Raw genomic sequence first — 21461 nt, 5'->3', positions numbered from 1 at the left:
TCAAAGATCAATCAGATATAAACTAGACCTAAAGGAGTTGAAGACTAATAGGATTCAGGCATTTAGTATCAAAGAAGAAAATAAAAAATATCTTTAGAGGTAAAGATACTGTGTGAAATTATATGAATGAGTAAATTCCCTGCTACACAGTTCAACAGGAAAAGCCTATGAATAACCTAAATTTCCATGAGTAGAGGACATTAAATAAATTATGGAACATACAGAGTTGAACAAATAGCCATTAAAAAGGGTGAGATAACTATTTGTAAAAATACATATATACAAAAATAATATAATAATTAAAGCTACTATTCACTAACTCCTTAGTATGTGCCAGGAAGGGGAGGGGCAGAGGTGCAAACAATATGCAGAAAGAAGCAGAGGAGCAGAAAGAAAGGCTTTCTTGGTTCCCATCCCTTTCTTGGTTCCAATCTAGCAGGCCTGGCTATATATCCTTGTCCTCAAATTCCTTGCAATACATTTCCTTTCTTGTTTAAGCTGTTTCAAGATGGTTCTTATTATTTTCAAATGTCCTTTACATACAGAGTAAAGAAGAAAAAAAGTTGGGTTGACATTTGTCAAAACTCATCAAACTGAACATTTAAAATCTTGGCATTATTGTTTTATGTAAATTATACCTCAACATAAAAATAGAAACAGTGAGGCTGAAACAGCTGAGGCACATGGAGGACACTGGTACCAATAACAGGAATACTGTACATAGGAGGAACAGTTCTTGTGGGGCAGCAGATGATTTGGTGCACCACCCAGGTCCCCTCCAGGACCAAAGCACTCACTGTCCCAACTGCTGAGAGTGTTGGCAGCAGCAGGTCTCAGCTGATCCCTCTCCCAGATTTTCTCTCAGCTGAGGAAAAGCACCTCCCCAATGTCACTCCTCATTCCCAGGGATAACTCACATCCACTCACTAGCTGATGGAGGGCAGAAAGGGGTATAAAGATTCAACCCAGCCCTAGCCTGTTTGGTTCAGTGGATAGAGCATCAGCCTGCAGACTGAAGGGTCTCAGGTTCGATTCTGGTCAAGGGCACATGCTCAGGTTATGGGCTCAATTCTTAGTAGGGGGCATAAAGGAGGCAGCCAATCAATGATTCTTTGTCATCACTGATGTTTCTATCTCTCCCTCTCCCTTCCTCTCTGAAATCAATATATATATATATATATATATATATTTTTTTTTTTTTTTAAAGATTTAGCCCCTTTGACCCAATTTGGGACTATTCTAAAGAGTTAATCCAGATCCATAGCTCCTTGTAGAACTGGTTGAGGCCTCTATTTAGAGCTGCAGTGCAGTTTAACTTCTCCCTCTGTCCTATCTAGTTTCCTTCATGCCCCCTCAAGGCAGTGACCCTGAGAGCATTCCCAACCAGTTTTCTGGGGGTGGGGAGCAAATCTCCATCTTAAGAGCTTGCTTCCCAGGAAACCTGATTTGCAATGTGAAAAACACAAGTCGATTTTTAGTAAGCTTGAGATTCTAGGTGAAAATGTCAAACAAGAAATTAAAAATGCGGGCTAAACCTCAGTAAAAGGATCTCGCAGTAAAGAAATTTAGGAGCGATCCACAGAGAGGAAACAGTTAAAACCATGAGATTTTACAATACACCAATGGGGAAAGACTAGAGAGAAGGCCAAGGTAATATCTTTAGTAAATGCTGATATTTGGGATCCTGGATGAGAAAGGGAAGACCCAAGAAACAGGCAGTGAGAAAGGGGAGAACAAAGGAACCAGCTATGATCACTGAATACTTTTCTAGAAAGTCTGCAGTCAACAAAGGCAAATGCTACCCCAAAATCTAAGAAGAACGAGACACCCAATGAATACTTAACAAATCTTGTTATTTGAACTGAATGGACATATAGGATGCTCAGCTTTTTAAAATTATTATTATTTTTTTAAAAATATATTTTATTGATTTTTTTACAGAGAGGAAGGGAGAAGGATAGAGAGTTAGAAACATTGATGAGAGAGAAATATCGATAAGCTGCCTCCTGAACACCCCCTACTGGGGAAATGCCCGCAACCAAGGTACATGCCCCTGACCGAAATCGAACCTGGGACCCTTCAGTCCGCAGGCCGACTTTTATTGATTTTTACAAGAGAGGAAGGGAGAGGGATAGAGAGTTAGAAACATCAATGAGAGAGAAACATCGATCAGCTGACTACTGCACACCCCCTACTGGGGATGTGCCCACAACCAAGGTACATGCCCTTGACTGGAATTTAACTTGTGACCCTTCAGTCCGCAGGCCAACGCTCTATCCACTGAGCCAAACCGGTCAGGGCAGGATACTCAGCTTTTGTTGGTTTGTCTTCAACAGCTCTGTCCTAGACAACAGGCACAGAGCCCTGTAGTAGACCACTGCTAGGCTGGTCAGCAAAGAAAAGCTGAAATGCCATAGTATATAAACCTAAATGAGCCAAGACAGAGAGGTCAGCTGCTTGAGTCATTTGGAAGAAGCCCCTTCTAAAAGGCTTCTTTCAAGAGAATTCCCAAGGATGTTCTGAACAAACAGCTGGGATCCTTGAGAAGGATTACTGTCCATATTGAGCAAATTCAAACCTCAGTCAAAGCCACAGACTTTCAAATAGAACTGATTCTAACATACTTTTTTTTTTGCACCAGACCATTAAGTATAAAAAGGAAGTAGTGGGGTAATCACTATAGACATTAGCAACATCATCAGTGCTTTGAATACAAGCTCTTCTTAGCTATGGCACCCTAAAGGAAATAATACAGCACACAAACAGATGTTATTTGACCTCCAATCCTTGGCTGGAGTAAACAGAAAAGAATTTACCTTCTGCTCCTATGCCCAACACAGCTCTGCAATATTCTTCAATGACTCATTGACTTTCCCTGTGTTTTCTTTCTAGGTGTGGCTGGGGGATCCCCACATCAACATCTCTTGCCCCAACTCCTCCTGCCCAACCTGCAATCAAAGGCCAAGGCACCAAACATCGCAGACTCCGTAATGTGGCTGTATTTCCTGCCGAGATCTGAAAACCTGTCGGAGTTCCAAAAGTCAGTACCAATTTCAGATCTGATCAGCATCTCTGAGAGTCACAGTTACCATACAGCTGAGTAAAATATTTTTTCATAAATTTAACGCCAGCGTGTCTGTGTTTGGAAACTTTGAAAATACATGTTGTATGGTTTACTGCACTGGAAAAGGTGCCAACAGAGTTTCAAAGGAAGGGAAGTGTATAACTGTTTCCTTTCAAATGCATTTTCCAATGGGATCCATTCAGGGAAAAGGCTGGAACTAACTAAAACATTATTAAAAACTGTTATGGAAAGAGACAGGGAGATGGAAAAAGATAGACCCAAAAAAGTAAAATATATAACTAAGAGTGAGACAGACATACAAGGAAAATGAAAGGGGATGTGGGCAGAGAGACAGGTTGGACAGGGAAATGGGGTGAGATGGAGTTTTGTCTGGCAGTTGCTGTTCGTGGTCTCATATTATTGCAGATCAATCGATCAAGGATGCAGTGCTGCTGGCCCAGTGGCACAAGACAAACCACAGAGTTGGCTTTAAGTTCAACACTTGCGAACTGCTGACCTTCAGTTTTCAAACCAAAAATATTCTTTGGGAAACAGTAATACCAGGTTCAGTCTAACCAGCCAAGCAAAAACAAGAACTACTAACCTGAAGTAACACCCTATTCAGTTACATCAGGCACCAACCCTTCACAGCCATCAACTGGGAAGTCTACAAACCTGAAACCACACCCCACCAAAAACTAACTCCAGATTCTGACTCAACCAACTAGGCAATGATAACCAGAAATGCTAAAACAAGTGATGGTGTTTCAAAATTGGCTTTACCAAGACCTCAAGTAGGAAGGCTGGTCCTTACTCACAGAGCCAGAAATATAGCAATTCTTTCTCAGGTCACATGCACAGCTCCATTGGAATCTGCATGCAATGCTCAAGGCAGGATTTGGTGCTGACTTACAAAGCCAATTTCTAAACAAAGAATTGACATGTTGTAGTGAGTGAGGGTTTGGTTTTGGGGTTTTGTTTTTACTAAATTCATCTAAGCTAGGGTGATGCTAAAATTGATCTCCTAAACCAGCGGTTCTCAACCTGTGGGTCGCGACCCCTTTGGGGGTCGAATGACCCTTTCACAGGGGTTGCCTAAATACATCCTGCATATCAGATATTTACATTACGATTCATAAAAGTAGCAACATTACAGTTATGAAGTAGCAACGAAAATAATTTTATTGGGGGTCACAACATGAGGAACTGTATTAAAGGGTCGTGGCATTAGGAAGGTTGAGAACCACTGTCCTAAACTATAATCCTTACTTGTAAGAATGAAAGGGTATGCTATTAATAACTCATAAATAGGGTCTATCCCTAGGCAAACCAGGACTTACCTTCACCCTAGCCTAAGCCATAGTAGCTTTTCTTCTCCCAGGTCAGTATTATAAAATTTTAGTTGAGAAGAATCATTTTAAAAAGCCAGGGCTGTTCTTGATTATTGCCAAAGCACTTTCTTTTTGAGCTTCTCCAATGGAGAGGTAAACAAATCAATTAAGTTAACTGCAAAAACTAACAAGAAAGATTGAGCTGACAATCAGGATTCTGGAGAAGCTAAAAATTCCAGGCAGCAGCTTCAGGGAAAAAGGGAAATGTGCCACAGATGGAGCTGCTGAGGCTGATCCACCAGGCCTCTCAGTGCTAGGCCCTGATGCCTCAGCCAGCTTCAAACAGGGAAGGGCGGGCAGACCTTGGTGCAAGTTTGCTGAGTTCCAGGCCATCATTCTTGAGGGTGTAATAACCATGGGCTGTAGCACACATGTTGAGGGATGAGGGAAAAAAATAAACAGAGAGACAAAAGAATGAAGACGCATTGCCAATTTCAATTGTGTAGCTTTTATTTTTAAATGCTTATCAAGCTGAGAGAGAGCAGAGTTCTTGGAAAACAAGGTTTCCTTTTTTCCAATGCCAGGGTAAAACACCCTCAAGGACGGGCACTGCACAGACTGTAACAACAACGAATGTGGCTCTGCATCCTCCCAGCAGCACAGTCGGCCATGGGTCCCACGCTGCTCTAATTTCGGCTCAGCTGAGAACTCGAAATAACAGGCCCACTGCCTCTGGTAAAAACTGCTCTTTTTAAATTTTTTATTAATCTCCAAACTGGCTGTGTTAGAATTACAGCCCATTACCTACCAACTCTCTTCACTAGTAAAATAAATTTGTAAAAGGCCTAATTACTTTTATTGAACTACACTGCCTGGGGATCAAGTACAGGAAGCCGAGGGCTCAAACAGTTGTCAGCTAGGGAGTGATGAGGAGGGGATCGGGGGAGAACCAAGAGTCACCAGCAGGAGAGAACATGAGGTCCACAGACCTCAGAGCCCATGCCCAAAAAGAAACAAAAGGGCACTAACCCTGTTTTTATTCTAAACAGCACTGTGAGGCTCCATGCCATCATGGCATTTTGGGAAGCCTGTCACGAGTTACACAGGCCTATGCTGCCCACGCCCAGCTCAGCAGAAAAAGAGAACTGCAGTCCAAGACTGATGGATCCAGGCTGTACTCTCAGCAGAGAGCTGGGAGAGTCTGACCAGTAAGGAAACAAACAGCCATCCTTCCTACCCATCCCACTCTATCCTTCCACCCAATCCAAGCCCCCAAAGAGAAAAAACAAACAAAACAAAAACAAATGCAGGCAATTGCACAAGAGCTGTATCATGAAGGCGAGGCCGACTGCAACAACTTCTGGGCTGTGCCCTGCACCTCATCCCAGAACACTGATTACAGAGCTGGAAACGTTACTCACATGCTGAGGCAGTCAGCCCCTCATCTAGGGCTGGTGCTGAGAAGTTTGACTAGGAACCAGCAGTCAACTCCGACACACTCATTTATAATAAAGGATGTGTATTAAACAAACTAGTCCAACCTTAGACAAAAAGTAAGAAAAAAATGTGGCTGTCATTCTTCATGGTCCACAAAGGACCCTTATAGGCAAATCCCATGCATCTCTTGGATTTCGATAAACGGTATTTCCCCTCCAGAGAAGACCATTACCAAAGAATCTCTTTTTTAAAAAACCCTGATAAGAAACCCTGCTATGGCAGGTGAGTTAAACCCGTGGCAGACATCTCTTTTGGGGATGATCAGACTGGAACATGGTATTTCACTGAGGCAGAGAGATCTGCAGTTACTCTCTGCATGCCACATGTTTAACCCTAAAGAACGGAGGAATGCTCTCAACGGGAAAAACACAGCAGCAAATGCTGTGATACCAAAGCCACAATTCCATGGGCCCCTGGAGCCTCTCAAACTAAGCTGCCAGCTAGGGAGCTAACACTAGCTTTGGATAAAATGCAGCTCTGGTAGAGTAATTAATTTTTTTCTTAACTGGGATTACATTAATTTTCAAGGACTAATGGAGTCCAGCTGTAATGGGAAGAGCGGCTGCCGATGCACAAAGGCACTTGTGCATACAACATTATAAACACACACATACACACACACAGACCTATAAAAAGGATCCACTATAACAGGATATTTTTAGTTTCTACAATGCTGCACTAAAAATACAGCCCCGGCTGATACATCATGGCAGAACTATTCTCTCTCTGTCCCTTCAGGAACAGTTTAAAACATTTATTTTTGTTTCCTTTTGCAATGGTCAGAGTAAAGAGAAAATAGCAACTCATTGATAAGAGGAAACGAGAGAGACATGAAAAATTGAAAACTACCTAAAAACTCATGGAGAGGTTTATTTTATTAGTTCTTAATAAATATCTTGCAGATTTCCTCAGGAAATACACCAGATCACATGTAAAATAGTTTGATACTGATGTCAACTGCATCAACATATGAAGTCTATTAGGGTGAAGCCGCAGCAGGGTGATCAGCGTGCTGAAAAACTCCACAGTACTTGGAAGGGAGGGGGGGATCTCACGGCCTTCCAAATTCTTCGAGAGGTAAAAAAGTCAGCCAAGACGCAGAGAGAAAGAAAAAAAAAAAAGATCCCACATCCTGCTTTCAGCTGCCAGCAATGTGAAGTGCCCAGAGATTAATTCTACGTCTGGCCTGGAAATGTGACTTTAAAGCATGAGGGAGGGGAGCTGGGGGATGGGGGGGTTGAGGAGGAAAGAGGAAAGAGAAAGGCAGGCTAACTGAGGCTGGCAGCAGGCCACCAACCCCCTCCCAAGCCATGTTTCAATGTAGACAGAAGTAAACCCCAATAGACAGCAGCGCCTCAGCCTGCCAGGGCCTTACACCAGCTGCAGCGCATCTCGCTCTCTCTACTCAGCCCCAAGTGCAGATGTTCCCTACAGCATCACTTCCGCTAGACTTTCTTTTAAAGAAATAGCACACATATGTGGAGGTCTTTCCAACACTTACCAAAAGCACTTTCTTTGCCTTTAAGGGCCTCAAAGCAAGGGTGAAACTGAGCAAGTTTCATAATGGCTCAATGAGCTCTGTCCCAATCTTCCTTGGAAAGGACCATTCATAGGCTAAATAGCATTAGTTAATAGGAATCCTGTATAACAAAAGGCTAATATGCAAATTGACTGAACAGTGGAACGACCAGTTGCTATGATGCGCACTGACCACCAGGGGGCAGACGCTCAACTCAGGAACTGCCCCCTGGTTGTCAGTGCGCTCCCACAGCAGAAGCACCTCTCAGCCAGAAGCCGGGCTCACCGCTGATGGGCACAGTGGTGGTGGCGGGAGCCTCTCCCACCTCTGCGGCAGTCGGACATCCCCCGAGAGCTTCTGGACTGCCAAAGGGTACAGGCCAGGCTAAGGGACCCCCCCACACACACACACACACTGAGTGCACAAATTTTGTGCACCAGGCCTCTGGTTTCTTTATAAATTTGGCTTCCTATTGTCTTCAGAGGGAGAAAGAGGGCCCATAGTTTGGGGCTAAAACTAAAAGGGGGGAAAGTATATCTAAGGTTTTTAATCCTGGTTTCTCAAAGCCATCTGTTGTAGCATTACCATCTCAAAGGGGTTCTGAGGGTTTTATCATCATGGAACTTGCATAAGGCCGTCTTAAAAGAAAATTTTTAAAAAAACAACTGAACATTTTACCAAGCACAATTATTTAGTTGCAAGAAATACATTAATTTTTTTAAGAAATAAAGTTTGTGCCCAACCGGTGTGGCTCAGTGGCTGAGTGTTGACCTATAAACCAAGAGTCACAGTTCAATACCCAATCAGTGGCAAATATGCTGTAGTGAGGTTTAATTTGTTAAATGTCTTTTATGCACAAGGTACTAGATGTAGAAACAGATTTAGAAGTGGTTATGTAATTTGTATGATATAGCAAATAACGGAACCAGAATTAGAATCTAGTTTTATCTAACTTCAAATATTTTTGTCATTATAATTTCTAAAAATGTTTATTACAAAAATATTGTGATCATTATAGAAAGCCACAAAAATAGAGAGAAAACAGAGAATTTAAAACACCATAATTCCAAAATCCTAGAGAATTAAGATTGTTTTTATCACTATCTGTCCACCATAATTCCAAAATCCTAGAGAATTAAGATTGTTTTTATCACTATCTGTCAGTCTTTTATGAATGTATGTATAATATGTATTATTTTACAAAAATGTGACCACCTGCAAAGTTCATAAGCATGGCCTTCAGAGAAAAGACAGACCATAATTTCAGCAGCAGACCCCATCCCAAAAGTCAATGACCTAGAAAATAGAAACATCATGACCTGATTCCCCACTCTGGGCAGCATACGTCTGTTCCATCCTATACTGGTCTCTGAGTTCCTTAAAGCAAAGAAATTTCAAAGATATCTCATTATACTCTGGCCTCCTGCACATCCCCAAGTCCAAGACAGTCAGGTGCACTGACTCACTCGGCAGGAATGCTTTCCTCAGTACACTTCCCACAATGTTTACAAAGCCAAATCAGAGATTATGGGAAATACCTGTATCTAAGTGTCTCTGGTAGAGTATGATCCCATGCACTGGTGGCTTGTGGGCCTTCCACTGGCACAGCCTTACTCCCTTGCTCAATAGATGGTTTACTCCAAGAGCTTTTACTCCAAAATAAAGATGTATTTCCTCAGTAACATTCTGTTACACACAGATGATTCATTCATTAGTGAAAAGTAGGGTAGCCACAAAGGCAGCCATGCTGCTTCCTCCCTGAAATAGCAAGACAACAGGACCACTCACCTATGTACCCATGTTAACTTCCAACCTGAACTATTCCTAGCGGGCGAGTTTTCACTCGAGGTGAGATGAGATGAGCGGTCTGACCCTGACAATGCAATCTATAATTACTCCAACCTTACCTTATTCAAAGTATAATGTATAAAAATGGGCCAATCTGTTGCTTGGGAACTTTTATAATGCAAAAGATCTACTCTCACAATATGTTGTTGCATTAATTAAGCATGTAGGAGCTGTTCCTCACATCTCTTACCTAACAATGTTACTGGAATTCCCTCCAGCTCATGGGAATGAAAATATATTTGCAGAGCCAGTTAAAAATTTCTCCAGTGGAAAGACCTTTTTAAGCTTAAGAGCAATGGAAGAAACCACAAAGGGGGGAAAATGACATTTTTAACTAAAAACTTTTCTACATAAAAAACATGAACATAATTAAAATAAAATACAATTAAGAAAATTATTAATGAATACAGAAAGGACTTACTGTATTTGCTATTTATAAAGCTCAAATAAATTGATACAAAAGATATTAGGCTGGATAGAAAAATGAGCAGAGTACAAAACTACACAGAATTATAAATGGTTAATAAACATAGGAAAAAAATGTCCATTCTGACCAATAACCAAAGAAATGAAATTTAAAACAAGATAGGTTGGAAGACAGTCTAGCACAGTGATGGTGACCCTTTTGAGCTCGGCATGTGAGCATTTTGAAAAACCCTAACTTAACTCTGGTGCCGTGTCACATATAGAAATTTTTTGATATTTGCAACCATAGTAAAACAAAGAGTTATATTTTTGATACTTACTTTATATACTTAAATGCCACTTAACAAAGAAAAATCAACCAAAAATATGAGTTTGCGTGTCACCTCTGACACGCGTGTCATAGGTTCGCCATCACTGGTCTAGCAGTTCCTTACAAAACTAAACACAGCCTTACTATATGATCTAGCAATCACACTCCTCGGTATTTACAAATGAGTTAAAATCTAATGTCCACACAACAACCTTCACACACATGCTTATGGAAGGTTTATGCATAATTGCTAAAATTTAGAAGCAACCAAGGTGTCCTTCAGTAGGTTAATTTATAAATAAATAAACTGTGACATATTCAGATAATGAAATATTATTCAGCACTAAAAAGAAATGAGTTATCAAGCCATGAAAAGACATGTAGGAATCTTAAATGCAAACTATTAAGTGAAACAAGCCAATCTGTAAAGGCTACATACTGTATGATTCTAATTACGTGACATCCTGGAAAAGGCAAAACTAGGGAGACAATAAAAAGATTAGAGGCTGCCAGAGGTTAGGGCAAGGAAGGGATGAATAGGCAGAGCACAGAGGATTGTTAGGGCAATAAAACTATTCTATCTGATACTATAATGGTGGATACATGCCATTATGTATTTGTCAAAAACCACAGAATATACAACACCCAAAGTAAACATCAACATAAACTAAACTTTAGGTAATGATGACATGTCAATAAAGGTTCATCAATTTTAACAAATGTACCAGTCTGTTTCTGGATATTGATAGTGGGGGAGGTTATGCATGTTTGTGGGTAGGACATACATAGAAACTCTGTACTTTCCACTCAATTTTGCTATGAACTAAAACTTCTCAAAAATAAAACCCATTACAAAAAGATAGTTTGTCATCTATCATTTATTCAACAAATATATGAATGTAGTCATTGTACCAAGGACTATAAAACATTAAAAATACTCAGTGCTAGCCCTAACCGGTTTGGCTTAGTGGATAGAGTGTCAGCCTGCAGAGTGAAGGTCCCAGTTTCGATTCCGGACAAGGGCATGTACCTCTGTTGTAGGCACATCCCCAGTGGGGGGTGTGCAGGAGGCAGCTGATTGATGTTTCTCTCTCATCGATGTTTCTAACTCTCTATCCCTCTCCCTTCCTCTCTGTTAAAAAAATCAATAAAATATATATTTTTTAAAAATACTCAGTGCTATTAAGAGGTGGTAACTGGACATTCTCAAACACTGCTGTAGGAGTGTAAGCTGGCACAACTTCTTAAGAAAGTAATCTAGCACCACATATCAAAGCATTAAGACTAAAGACCCTGCCCTGGCCAGGTAGCTCAGTTGGTTAGAACATTGTCCCGATACGTCAAGGGTTGTGGGTTTGATCCCCAGTCAGGACACATACGAGAATCAACTAATGAACGCATAAATAAGTGGAACAACAAATTGATGCTTTTCTCTCTCTCCTTCCTCTCTCTCTAAAATCAGTTTTTAAAAAAAACACTTTAAAACATCCTTTAATCTAAAAACTGAACTTCTAAAAATATATTATAATGAAACAATATGAAGTGCAGACAAAGGTTTTAGGTACAAAGATAATTACAGCATTATTTAAACTAGAAAAGTAGGGGGAAGGGAAATGTCCAAAAACAGGGTAATGATTACATGAATGTTAAAATACTCATATGAGAACATTATTCAGCCATTAAACAAGTTTACAAAAAAATTTATAATACTTATATTAAGTGAAAAAAGTAGAATCAACCATTTTCAGTATCCTTTCAACTATATTAAAAAAAACACCTTGATATTCATAAATACATACAGGAAGGAATATCATTGCTGGGAAGTTAGTTTATAGTTGGTTTCCTCCTTTATTCCTTTAAAAATTTTGTTTTGTTTTATTGATTTCAGAGAGGAAGGGAGAGGGAGAGAAAGAGAGAAACATCAATGATCAAAGAGAATCATTGATAGCCTGCCTCCTACACACACCCAACTGAGGATCGAGCCCACAACCCACGTATGTTCACCGACTGGGAATCGAACCGTGACCTCCTGGTTCACAGGTTGACACTCAACTGCTGAGCCTCACTGGCCAGGATTTTATTCTTATTTTTTTAGTACTTTCCACAAAACCCAAAATGTTAAATCTTTTTTTAAATTTTTTATTTAGCTTTCATATACAGGACAGCATTCCTTCAGTATGGTGACAGTAAAAATATGGTAAATGAGTAGAGAAGGAGAAATAAAAGAATATTTATGGGCAGGAAGAAAGGACAGAGAATAAATGATGAAAGATTTAGGAGACCAGAAAAAATTAGTATGCTGTTCTCAAAGAAATTTTGCTTTCCAGAGCCCCAAAGACATTGACTCCAAGATTAATGCTAAATACCAAGGCACATTTAATGTATTTTAATTTAATGCCAGGATACAAAACATGCATTTGGAAATTACATTTTTAGAAATATTACCTTAATTAAAAAAAAAAAAAAAACAAGAAAAGACAGTAAAATGAACAATGACCCAGATAACAAAAACCTCCTAGCCTTGTGATTCAATCTTCGCTGCCCAGACTGATTTGCTGACAAACTTAATTATTGATCTGAACTCAATTCAAAACATATTAACAGCCGAATCCGGTTTGGCTCAGTGAATAGAGCGTCGGCCTGCGGACTGAGAGGTCCCAGGTTCGATTCCGGTCAAGGGCATGTACCTGGGTTGCGGGCACATCCCCAGTAGGAGATGTGCAGGAGGCAGCTGATCGATCTCTCTCTCTCATCGATGTTTCTAACTCTCTATCTCTCTCCTTTCCTCTCTGTGAGAAATCAATAAAATATATTTTTAAAAAAAAACATATTAACACATTGTATGCAGGAAACGTGTTTACACGTTTTACGTATTTATACGTTCTACCAGTGTAGTAGAGCGCGGGACATGGATTAATACGTTTTTTATAGACTAGCGGTAGAACGCGGGTAACGTATAAATACGTAAACTGAAGTTATCGTAATTTTACTGAACGTTGCCATTTGCGCAAAAAATTAGCAAAAATGGCCCGTGCCACCTGTTAGCGCGCGATAAAAACTACCCGCAAACAATGTGTTAAGAACTTACTGCACACTAGGCACTGTACTGGATGCTCACAATACATCAGCAAATAAAACAGGTCAAGGATCCTTATCTTCAGGGAGCTTACATTCTTGCAGAGCAGTAGTAGGGGAAAATAAGTTAAAATACATGCACAAGCCCTAGCTGGTTTGACTCAGTGGGTAGAGCGTTGGCCTGCAGACCAAAGGGTCCCAGGTTCGATTCCAGTCAAGGACACATGCCTGGGTTGTGGGCTATTTCCCCAGTAGGGGGCTTGCAGGAGGCAGCCAATCAATGATTCTCTCTCATTATTAGTATTTCTCTCTCTCTCCCTCCCCCTTCCTCTCTGAAATAAAAATATATTTAAAAATGTATATATGCACAAAAAATAAGTTACCTAGTATTTAGAAAATAAGTGTTATGAAAAAGAAAGTAGAGCAGGATAGGGGAAATCACAAGTACAGGTTGGAAGTGCAGCCTGTTAATAGAAACATCAGGGTAGGACTCATGGAGGTAACATTTAAGCAAAGACTTATAGGAGGGAGGTATTTATCCTACAGAGAGCTGAAGCCAGAGTATTCCAAGTATAGAAAACTGCTAATGCAAGGGTCCAAAAGTGGGAGAATCCTTGGCTTATCAGAGGAACTGTAGGAAGGCCAGTGTGTCTGAAGCAGAGTAAGGTTAGCCAGGGGGAGAACAGTAGTGAATGAAGTTAGAGACAATGTTGCGGTGGTGAGGAGGGGGAGTTTCATGTAAAAAGGACTTGTAAAGACTATAGCTTTTACTCTGAGGGAAATGGGAAGCCAGTGGAGGATTCTGAACAGAGTGACATGATCTGACCCTTTTAAAAGAATCACTGCATGTGCATGTGTGTATTTGTGTATCTGTGTGTTAGGAGGGTAGGGAGACAGGAGTAACAGAGAGATTACCAAGGAGTTTCAAGTTTTCCTGGATTGTCTTTCTCTTCATGTTTAAAAAGTAGTTTTATCTACAAAAGGTATTCAGGCCATGTTTGCAAAGAGGGTTTTCTCTTCCAACATGGACTCTTGAAGAATGTGTCAATGGCCTGCTGCTGTGTCCTTAGCAGGCATCTCAAAATAATAATTACCAAACATTTCTCTCTTCTCATTGCCCTGACATGAGTTCTGGGCATCACCCTCTCTCAGGGGAGAAGTGAAAGGAGTTTATGCAGTACCAGCAGTGATAACAGGATGACGTCACAGGTATGCCTCAAAGAAGCCTCCAGTGAGTTCACTCTGCAGTGATTTACTCTACCCTGCCAACGCCAGCTGGAGAAGGGATGAAGAAAGCTGACAAAACCTTAAGCCCTAGGCAGGCATTACAAGATCTTTCTCCCTCCAGTCTCCTACCAGCCCCTCCCCTCTTTCAACCACTGATCCTTGCTTCAGAAGCCAAAGTGTGAACAGCACGTGTCTGGATTTCAGAAACCTGCCCAGCAGTTGGAAATTCCCTGCAGCGTGTCAATTGCTGCATCTGCTGCTGGCACTTGGGGCAAGGAATCACATGGGCATTTTCTGAAATAAGCCTCAAGATGGGAATCTGATGTCTAAAGAGGGGACTAAAGAAGTCAGAAAACCCCAATTACAATAAATAAATTCCTAAATATATTACAATCTGTCTTCTAAAAAGGAAACTGAGACATGCAAGCAAACCAAACAGCACGAAGAACAGCAGTAGTCAAGAACAAAAGCACAGAGCACCCTGACTAATGGAAAGGATTTTATGGGCCAAAAGGGTTCACCAGATATGTAATGTAATGTGACTGAAACTAGAGAGCACTCTATTCCAGACCTCTAGCTCATACGCTTTTAGTAAGAAATGGCTGCAGGCCTCTCTCCCCACTCTCCTTGCCTTTCTTCCCCACCCAATTAGTCCTCTAAGCAGTCTACATACCTTGAACACCTCTTAGAAAAATCTAAAAAGGTGAACCCAACCCCACCTGCCATAAAACCATGAGTAGAAAAAGGAGCTACTCTCTGAAAGAGCAGCCTACATGCTCTTGGCCCCTAGATACAGGTGCCCTAGCCACACTGCTCAGAGACTGAACTAAAAGAAGGCTAGAATCTGATGGTAAAAAAGGAAAAGGAATCATAGCATTTCCTCTAGGCAGACTAGGTACCTAGCATTATTCTCCCAATTCAACAACTAATTACTATGGAAAAAGTATTTTTAAAATCTTTTTAGAAAGCATTGAGGAGCTAGTAAATTAGAAAGGAATCCTCTGGTCAGGGATTGAATAAAAATGGGGAACTAGAGATATGTGTGGGATATAGCCAGGCTTTCTCCTAAGAACATTTGCGACCTGATAAACTTGGTTTCCAAAGTTTCATGGGTACAGCCAATACGACAGGATGCCCAAGATCTGTGCCATAAAGTTGGGATCCCACAGACCTACAGCCAAAGTATAGGACTGAATAAAAAATAACCCTTAGGACCCTGAGAAGACAGCTGGAAAATTCACTGTGTCAAACCCTGAGTCTGACTAGAAGAGAAAAAAATATTGCACTGAAAATATGGACTATACACTAGTCCTCAAAGGGATGTGCAGTCTGAATTCATATTACCTAGGTGGTATAAAAACCCTCAAGCAGATATTTTAATTTAGAGAGGTTATTTTAAACTCACACTGGGCTGTGAACAACAGCAAACTTAAATCTTATCACTATTTCCACCCCGGGTCTCCAAGAAGTCTCACTAATGGAATCCCACAGAAAATAAGCAGATTACAAGAAAAAAATTTAAATTACACAAGAAAAATTTTAGAAGGTACGTGAGACCAACCAGCAGAAACAAGATTAGCAGAAACTCACCTAAATGAACCCATTCATCATAGTCTTTAAAATAACCATGTTTAATATATTTTAAAGACATAAGAGACAAGCTTGCAAATATGTTCAGGGAACAAGACACTACTAAGAAAGTAGATTTGAAGAAAAAACTCAAAACATCTGGAAATAAAAATTTATAATTAAAATATCAAACTCAGTGGGACATATTTAACAGATTAGATATAGTCAATGAAAGATCCACTGAACTGAAAGACAGAGTTATGGAAGTTATCTGGAATGTAGCACACACAAAAAGAAAAGTCAGAAAAATGAGAGAGAACTTTAAGAGACATTAAAGACTGAGAAAGGTCTAATGTAGGTCTCATCAGTCACAGAGAAGAGAAAGCACGGGTAGATGCAGTATCTTTTAAAAAAAAAGATGCAGATCTAAGTATCTTCCAAAACTACTGAAATCAACTCACAATAAATACTTAGCAGAAAGAATAATAAATATAAACCTAGAGAAATCATTAAAACTGCAGAACATCAAAGAGTTTTTAAAAAGACCTAGAAAGCCGAGACCGGTTTGGCTCAGTAGATAGAGCGTCGGCTTGGGGACTGGGAGGTCCCAGGTTCGATTCCGGTCAAGGGCATGTACCTGGGTTGCGGGCACTTTTCCAGTGGGAGATGTGCAGGAGGCAGCTGATCGATGTTTCTCTCTCATCGATGTTTCTAACTCTCTATCTCTCTCCCTTCCTCTCTGTAAAAAAATCAATAAAATATATATTAAAAAAAAAAGACCTAGAAAGCACCCAGAGAGAAAAAATGGATTACTGTTAAAAGAGAAATAATCACAACAGTGAAAGCCCAGAGATAGTAAACTATCTTAAATGGCCTGAAGGAAAATAACTATAACCTAGAGATCTATTACCAGCCCTGACCAGTTTCTCAGTGGTTAGAGCATCGGCCTATGGACCAAAGAGTTGTGGGTTCCATTCCTGGCCAAGGGCATGTGCCTCCGTTCCATGTTTGATCCTTGGCTCTGGTCAGGGCACAGACAGGAGGCAACCAATTGATGTTTCTCTCTCACTTCATTCTCTCTCTGTGTGTTTGTGTCTCTCTCTCTCTCTCTCTCTCTCCCTCTCTCCCTCTCTCTCTCTCTCCCTCCCTCCCTCTCTCCCTCCCTCTTTCCTCCCTACTCTCCACTCTCTCTAAAAAAAGAAATCAATGGAAAAAATATCCTCAGGTGAGGATTTAAAAAAGAGAGAGAGAAAGAAAAAATAGAGTTCTATTACTAGTGAATACCTGTAAAAGATCTTTAGGAACAGGAAAAATAAAGCTTTTCAGACAAATAAAAATTGAAAAACTGTGTCATCAAAAGAGCTTCACTAAATAAACTCTAAAGAATATACTTAAGGCAGGAAAAAAATGATATCAGGTGGAGGGTCTGAAATGCTAAAGGAAATTAAAAGAACGGAGTAAATACATGGGAAAGTCTAAATAAACATTTACTGGCAAAATAATAACAACAACAAATAAAACAAAAATAAAACCAGTAATAATTTGTCCTTTAGAGTTTAAGAGGAAAAGAATAATTAAAATACATGACAACAGCACTAGCCGGTTTGGCTCAGTGGATAGAGTGTCCGCCTGCAGACTGAAAGGTCCCAGGTTCAATTCCAGTCAAAGGGCACATGCCCGGGTTGTGGGCTTGATCCCCAGTAGGGGGCGTGCAAGAGGCAGCCAATCAATGATTCTCTCTCATCATTGATGTTTCTATCTCTCCCTCTCCCTTCCTCTCTGAAATCAAAAATATATATATTTTAAAAATAATAAAAATAAATAAAATACATGACAACAGCAGCATATAAATTAGGACAATAAATGGAAAGAGAATGAATAGAATTTAAGCCTTCCATGGTCCCTGTATTATTTAGGAGGAGAGTGAAAATGCTGAATAACATTTTTTACTTTTAGCAAGACAAGTATACATACTTTAATTCCTAAGGTAACCACGTAAAGAAAAAAAGGAAACTAGAGCATGCGTGTGTGTGTGTGTGTGTGTGTGTGTGTGTGTCTGTGTGTGTGCGCGCGGGGGATGGGGGGGTGGGAGGGAATGGAAAAAAGTCCAAAAGGAAGAAAGAAGAGAAAAAAAGAAACAGAATGAGAAAATACTGGGAAAAAATATTTGCAAAACATTTATCTGATAAGGGGCTTATCCAAATTATAGAAATAACTCTTAAAACATAATAAAGATAACTTGATTTTTTAAATGGTCAAAAGATTTGAACAGATACTTGCCAAATAATATATACAAATGGCAATTAAGTATATGAAAAGTCACTCATCATCCTTAGTCACCTAGAAAACACAAAACCAAAATGAAATAGCACTGCAGCCCCAGCTGGTTTGGCTCAGTGGATAGAGCGTCGGCCTGCAGACTGAAGGGTCCCAGGTTCAATTCCAGCCAAGGGCACATGCCCAAGTTGCGGGCTCAATCCCCAGTGGGGGGTGTGCCAGTCAATGATTTTCTCTCATCACTGATGTTTCTATCTCTCTCTCCCTTTCCTTTCCTCTCCGAAATCAATAAAGATATATATATAAAAAGAAAAAGAAATAGCACTGCATATCCACTAGAATAGCTAAAGTAAAAAAGATGGACAATACCAAATGTTGGCAAGGATGCAAAGAAAGTGGAATTCTCAGACACTGCTGGAAGGAATGTAAAATGGTTCAAACACTTTGAAAAATAGTTTAGCAGTTTCTTATAAAGTTAAACATTTACCATATGACCAAAGAAATCCACTCCTAGGTATTTACCCAAGAGAGATGAAAACATATGTTCGCAAGACACTCATACAAAAGTTCATGGCAGTTATATTCATGGCAGTTATATTCAGTTATATAGAGAGGTGCAGTGCACAAAATTTGTGCACTTGGGGGAATCCCTCAGCCCAGCCTGCTCCCTCTCACAAACCGGGGGCCCTCAAGGGAGGTCTGACTGATGGCTTAGGCCCGCTCCACACAAACATCCTTAGCGTTGCCGTGGAGGCGGGAGAGGCTCCCACCACTGCCACTGTGTTCATCAGCCATGAGCCCAGCTTCTGCTGAGTGGCACTCCCCCTGTAGGAGCACACTGACCACCAGGGGGCAGCTCCTGCATTGAGAGTCTGCCTCCTGGTGGTCAGTGCATGTCATAGTGACTGGTCATTTCGCCATTAGGTCAATATGCATATTGGCCTTTTACTATATAGGATAGCCCAAAAAGGGGATTAAAAATGGCAACGGAGTAAGTGGATGCTACCCGGACATGCTCCCAGGACCAAACTGGAATTACAACTAAAATACATAATAGCCCCAAACTAGAAACAACCCAAATATTCCATCAACAGGTAACTAGATAAACAAAACTGTGGTATATCCATACAACAGAATATTATACAATAAATATAAAAGAATATAATATTGATAACATGTAACAACAACATGAACAAATCTCAGAAACATTATGCTGAGCAGAAGAAGCCAGACACAAACGAGCGCCGCGCACACTTATGATTCCATTTATATAAAACTCTAGAAAAGACACATCCAATGCATAGTGACAGAGAGCAAATAAGATTTCCTGGAGTCAGAGATAAGGATGGAGATCAACTGTGATGGGCACAAAGACAACTTTTTGGGATGATGAAAATATTCTGTATCTTGATTATAATGATGGTTACTTAAGTATATAAATTGGTCACATGTATTGAAATGCACCCTTAAAATGGGTGCATTTTATTGTATATAAGCTTTACTTCAATGACGCTGATTTAAAAAACTGACTGGTATCTATATATATAAAAGGCTAATATGCAAAGTGTCCCCTCAGGAGTTAGCTATGACATGTGCTAACCACCAGGGGGCGACGCAGAATGAAGGCAGGCCCCGGCCAGCAGCCAGGGAAGGAAGGCCCCAATCAGCCCTGATAGCCTGCCAAGCTAGGGACCCTACCCATGCGCGAATTTCGTGCACCTGGCCTCTAGTAGTATATAAATCCAAATATACAAACAATTCTTTTACCAACTGGTCATGAACAAACATTTTCCACTGTGAGAGGGAGTTTCCTCCTCGCCCATAACAACAGTAAATATGAACCCAGAAAACCTTGATTTGCCCAAATTGTATCCTTCTGCTAGCTTCTTACCTGTGGCCCACTTGAGCCTCAAACAACTTGGGAGAATTCTGATTTCGCCACATTCCTCATCTGTACTTCAGTCCCTCTTCTAGTCTCAGATCAGATTCAAAGATCACTTTCTTCATCAAAGAACAATGGCTGCTCAGATATGGGATTTGGGATGCTTGCATTGCTGATCTGTCTCAATTGAGTCCAGAGAAGTTTTTGTGTCTTCTGATATAGAAGGCTGGACACTTGAGGCCTAAGTGTAATTTACTAGCTGTGCAAACTTACATTACTTAACCTTTCTGATATGTTTCTCATCATCTACAAAATAAGACACAAAATATCTGCTCACCTGTCTCAGAGGGCTAATAGGAGAAATCAAATGAGAATTCACATATAGCAACTAAAAAATGTCATTAGATACAATCACAGTGTTGTTCTGTTGTCATTATTGGCCACTACCTCTGGAAGCTACAATTTTCCCCAGACCAACATTTAGTTGGTTAGGGTCCAAAGTACAACTTACTCCCCTCAACCCCCATCACTAGAATACACCAGCTCCCTCTGTGTATTCAATGAACATATCAAACCTGAGCCCTCTATTCAGAATTCTATTCCTCAGGAAAAGCTTAAAGAGAGCTCAGAAAAGGCAGCTGGGAATCCTGCTGCCAACATTCCACCCAATTCTGTCTCTTTTTCAGAATAAGTCCATCCTGGAGCAAAAAAAAAAAAAAAAAAAAATCAAATTGAGAAGCTATAAAATGGCAACAGAGATGAAATATCTAGCTCACATTAACTATTGGGCAATGATGGGATATTGCATTTCTGCACTGTACACAGAAGCAGCCATGTACATCAAACCACACTATTACCTTGGGGCAAAAACAGACATTTCTTCAATTGACATGATAAGAGGCTTAATTATTGGTATAAATGAATTTTCTCCTTTCTTTAGCTTTTCATAACTGCTTCTCCTCCCTAGACTAAAGTAACAGATTCATTCTAAAAACAACATGGACCCTGGAATCCAGAACTGGGTAGGCCACTGACAAACTTTACTATTTCTTCTTTTCCAGAAAATTCGGAGGGAAGAAGTCTATGCTAAGCAGCCTGTTGATAGTTATATCTTGCCCCAAGGGACAGAGGGTATAGCTGAAGGATGCATCTTCCCCTGGCCTGCTTTCTAAAGCCTAGCCTCTCTGACCTTTGAATCTATTTCTCACAAAATGTGTTGGCCAAGCTGACTCTCTGTTAATTTACTCTGAAAATGAAGGTCAGGTAGTGCTGATTACCTGTAGAAATCTACCCATGGATCCTTGCGGAGAAAAAGCCCAAGGGTTCTACCACCAGAAATACAGAGGAGGAATGAGAGGGCCAGTTTATGCAGCTAAACTCAAGCTTAACCTCTTATGAAAGGTGGATTTCCTGTACAACTATTCTGACAAGCAGAG

At 40.4% G+C, this 21461-nt stretch overlaps 1 protein-coding gene across 8 annotated transcripts in view; it reads right to left on the bottom strand.

The window, feature by feature from the left end:
* SMG6 (SMG6 nonsense mediated mRNA decay factor) overlaps positions 1 to 21461 on the bottom strand; it is a 217688-nt gene that overhangs the window by 136813 nt on the left and 59414 nt on the right. Inside the window, exon 1 of one of the 8 annotated variants that reach the window (XM_059669134.1) lies at positions 2817 to 2835. The exons of the other annotated variants lie outside the window; for them this stretch is intronic. The gene's annotated coding sequence lies outside the window, so the exon portion shown is untranslated. Of the gene's footprint in view, positions 1 to 2816; positions 2836 to 21461 lie in introns of those variants that run through there. 8 annotated transcript variants of the gene reach the window in all.

Source organism: Myotis daubentonii, chromosome 16 (assembly GCF_963259705.1).
Source record: "Myotis daubentonii chromosome 16, mMyoDau2.1, whole genome shotgun sequence".
NCBI classification, from domain to species: Eukaryota; Metazoa; Chordata; class Mammalia; order Chiroptera; family Vespertilionidae; genus Myotis; species Myotis daubentonii.
This window is presented reverse-complemented; position numbering and strand designations above follow the sequence as displayed.